Here is a 4,540-nt window from a genome sequence, read left to right as displayed (position 1 = left end):
CTATGTATTCCAAATTAGAAGTGGCTTTCAGACTGGGCTTTTCTGTCCAAAGAGGTGCGGTCCTCATAAACAAAAGCTACTAGTTTCTGATTTTGCTGATCAGCTCAGTCAGATTTCTGAGTTGCTAAGAGCCAACCGAAATTCGCCCAGTCGCGGAGCTGCCTTCGACTGGGGTCATGGGACCGCTGGAGTGGCCCTGAGACGCCAGAAGGGGGAATCCCTTCGTGCAGGAAGCAAACCGCATCAGGGGTGACCAAATAGCCTTTGCCACGGTCTGTCTTGAAGAGCACCCCCAGGGCCACGTCCACCTCGAAGTAACCCCACGAGAGTGAGAGCCTGGCAGGGAAAATATGCCTGAAGGCCGTGGAGGAGCTCTTAGCCCATCCTGGCCTTCATCTTCATGGAGGTTAGGAGTGGTTTAGGTTGGGATGAAAGGCATGAAAAAGAAGGGTCTGCTGGATCCCACGGATTGGTGGGTTTGTGTGGGCGCGCGTGGCCTCTGCTAGTGCCGCCTGCACTTGCCCTTCCCTTCCGGGGGCTTCCGAGGCAGAAGGCGGGACGGATGGCGATGGAAAGCAGAGGCAGCTGGTGGGCAGAAAGGGGGGGGGGGCGTCTCATGGAACTTCCCCTGTTCTGGTTTCCTGCCCATCTGGGCCTGGGCGGCTCTGCTGCGTGGCTTCTCCCTCTCCTCCTCTCTTCTGCTTTCCCCCCTTTGAAGGGTCTTCCTCCCCAAGGATACCTAGAGAGCAGCCAATAGCCACCTTCGGCAAGCTTCAAGCCATATAAGGGAAGGTGGAAGCAACCCCCCCCCCCAGCGCAACCCCTCCAGCCACCTGATTAGCCCGACTTCATCTTTCCAGAGGCCCAAAGCAAGTCCAGCCAGCTCCTGGGGGACTGCAGCCCCCAAGAGAAACGTCCAGCTATTTCAGGCACCCTCTCACACCTTTCCCCACCTGGGCCTGCTGCCGCCGATGGAGCAAGAGCCGTTGAAGGGGACCGCCTGCCTTCCCCCTTTCTGGGTGTCCTCTTCGACTCAGGAGTCCCGGACCTCTTCCAAGGGGAAGAAAGCGAAGGCCAGGCTGGGCTCAAGCCCCTTCCCTCCTCCACCCCCACCCGCTTCCCAGCTTTGATGTCTGAAGCCAGCGTGGGGGAGGGGGCTCTGCCTTGCTCCCTAGATAATTGGAGGTTGCCAGATGGCTTTCAACAGGCGGCTGTGTGCAGCCCCCCCCCCCCCCCCGTCTCCTCTGGCAGCTTTGCTGCAGCACCTGGGCCCCCCTTGGAGTCTTCCAGCTCAGTCTGGCCAAAAACACTCCCGCCCCTGCCCCCTTCAAGAGTGGGGGAGGAAACAAAACTGCTCATCTTTCTTTTGGCTTGGGGGGGGGGCCCACATTTTGGCCATGATGCCTGTGGGTGCTGGAGACGCCCATGGGAGAACCAGCCCTTCAGCCGTTCTTTGCTTGGGATCAGCTCCCCACCCCCACTTTCATGGGGCCTCCACTCTCATCTTTCCTGGTGTTCTTTTCAGTTCAGTTGAAACATCTCCCACAGATGGTCCTTCACATCTCAAGTGAAAATATTTGTGGTCCATTTTTCCTCTGATGCTGTTTTTTGCCAGTTACCTCAAAATTATGTGAACCCCTCCCCAAATTTTTTGGTTGTGACTTTAACCACATACTGTAGTAGTAGTGCCATTTAAACAAAATGTCCTGGAGTTTGCTCTGAAAATTGATAAGCTTAATTAGAGCATTTTTCTTTTTGCCTAATTAGCAGATTAGTGTATTATTTCCATTCCTTGGTAGCATCGTACTTTTTTCCACTCTGCAAGTGAAAAAAACACAACCAAGAGACAGCTGCCTCTTTTCCTTTACTGGTGTTATTAGGGTTTTTCCCACGTATCAATAACAAACCCCCAATTCAACCCAACGCTTCCCTTCCTTGCTGTACATATCAGCCTTTTGCTCAATCGTAGACTGTGCAGTTTTGCCTTTGGGAGGGGTCTGCCATTGATCTGATGTCGCTTGTGAAATAGATTTGCTCCTTTCAATCTATTAGTGTTTGTCCATGCTTTGGAAGTTCGTTTCCCCCCAGCTTTCAAGATACTGAATTGCTTCCTGGATGCAGCTTGATAAAAACCTCACAGCATGTATTAACTGATTTATTGTTTTGACCTGGCCTTTGTAGAATGCCTGATTATGTATGTTCTGAACAACCCATACAATGTTACTATTTTTTGTTTTTAACCCAGCCACCCTAGAATTCCTTTCTAAGGCAGAAAGGATACAAAGGATACTTTTTGGGAAGGATACAAAGTTTGAATATGGGAAGAATTCAACTTACTGGCAAATAATTTACACTGGGTGATAAAATGAAAATTCTGACGAGGAGGTTTTCCTGCCCCCCCTCCCTCCCTCCTCTCCATCACTGCAATGGCACAACAGCAAACTAACAGGGTTTAAGTTAATTTTGCATTCAAGAGTTTTGTACCTGTTTCTCTCCAGGGGCAAAGAGGGAGACGCTGACACTGCGCCTGTTATATTTTTTGCTAGTCCAGTGATGGGCTGCCAGCCTGTTCTGGGTTTGCCTGGAAATTACAAAATAGGGCTATGGGGGGGTGGCAGAGGTGGCTTCCTACCAGTTCGCACCTATTCGGTAGAACCGGTTCGTCAAATCTACTGAACCGGTTAGAAGAGGTTCCACCAGTGGACCCGGAAAGCAGGCCACACCTACAGAAGAGGTTCCAAAATGTTTTGAAACCCACCACTGGCAAAGATCTTGTAACTTGACAGCTTTAAGACTTGCCTGCTTCAATGCCAGAGTTTCTGAATAGCTCCTTGGACCGACCTAAGTACTAATTCATCATTTCATATCCGGCCACATGGGCGGCCAAGCCACTCCCACAAAGGAGGCCACACCCACAGAGTAGGTCACAACAGTTTTTGAAACCCACCACTGCGGGGGGGGGGGAAGGGGGGGGAGTCAGCAGGGGATGCAGAAGAGAGAGATCCTTTCTTTTGACACTTAGGCCCTTTACTAGCCACAAACGTATATGGCTTGGATGGACAAACGTGGTCACTAAGCCAAATAAACAAGATTTTCCCCTTAACTTTTTTCAGTGCAGATAAGAATAATTGAGCTCGTGGAGCGATAAAACAAGGAACCAGGAAGCGTTTGTTTACTCAACCCTTTTCTAGGCTCTCTTCTTCTCCACTGGCTTCAAGAGTTTGCAAACTCCAGGGAGGGGGGGGGTCTCTGTCTGTCTGTGTGTGTGTATGTGTATGTGGAGGGGGGGGCGGTGCTGCTGCTGCCGCCGCCGCCCTCGAGCCCCTCCCGGCCTGCGCTGCTCTTCTTCCCTGGGGGATTTGTGCGGGAAGGCAGCAGAGACATCCCACCTGGGCAGGGTGGAGGCAACGGCGCAGGGGAGACCCTCAGCACCGAGCCTGGCACGTGAGGAGGCGAGGAGGGCGGTGCCAACCCCCCGGGGGGGCCCTTTGTCCGAGGCCGGGACGACTCGCCAGGGGGCCCCGTTTTCTAAAGGTCCTCTAAAACAGGACTGTAAGGGCGGGAGGGGTGTTAGGGAGAAGCGGCCGCCTCGCGACCCTTTTAAGCGGCCGAGGCTCGCAAGAGAGGCCGGGACGGCGCGCGGTCCCCCGGCCCGAACTCCCGGCGGCGGCCATGAAGCGGCCCGGCCGAGGCTTCCCCCCCTCCCCCGGCGGTGTGGAGGGGGCGGGGCACCGCCCGCCCACTCTCCTAGTACCCGGCGGGATAGGGCGGTGGGCGTGGCCGCTGGGAGACTGCGACAACCGCCGGCCAATCGACGGCGCCGGCCAGGAACCTTTTCCGCCCGAGCTGGCCTGGCTTCCGGCGCGCTGAGGGGAGGAGGAGCTTCTGCGGCCCCATTTTGGGTCCCGCGCTCGCCCCTCCCCCCCTTTTCTTTCCCCGCCAAAACGTCCCTCGCGTCGCCCGAGGCGGCCGGTTCTGCGCTGAAGCGGAGCGTTTATCTGGCGCTTGCCTGGCCGGAGCCTGAGGGCAGAGGCCGGTCCGCCAGGCGAGTCCCTTTAGCGAAAAGGCGAGAGTTGGATCCGGGGAAAGGCTGCCGCCCTTTGGGAACAAGAGAATCCGGTCTATGAAAGGAGTAAGAAGAAGCCGCGATGCTGAGGCAGGAAGGCGGCTTTGGACCCCGAATCCTTTGTGGTTTTTTAAAGCGCTCTTCTTACAGATAAAAGGAAATTGGGGGCCCCTGTCCTTTAAGCCCCCTTCCCCCCCCCTCACCCCCAATTCCTTCTGGGCTCCCTTTTCCCTTCAGAGGCCTCGAGAGGAGGAAGAGCCGCGTCGCCCCTGAGGGGAATATTTGATTCCACTGAAGTTCATGGAAGTCCCCAGAGGCCCAAAGGGTTGGACTGAGACCGAGGCCCCTGTGTGTTTGTAAATATATATATGTGACAGGCAAACGCAATGGAGCTTGGACACCTACGCAGAAATTATCTAAAACAGCTTCTCTAAAATCTGACAGATAATAAATTGTGTAATTTGAATACATATA

The sequence above is a fragment of the Thamnophis sirtalis genome, unplaced genomic scaffold (assembly GCF_051295495.1).
Source record: "Thamnophis sirtalis isolate CommonGarterSnake01/CBP01778 unplaced genomic scaffold, rThaSir2_p1.2 scaffold_2, whole genome shotgun sequence".
Lineage (NCBI taxonomy): Eukaryota > Metazoa > Chordata > Lepidosauria > Squamata > Natricidae > Thamnophis > Thamnophis sirtalis.
Note: the sequence above shows the minus strand (reverse complement) of the source record.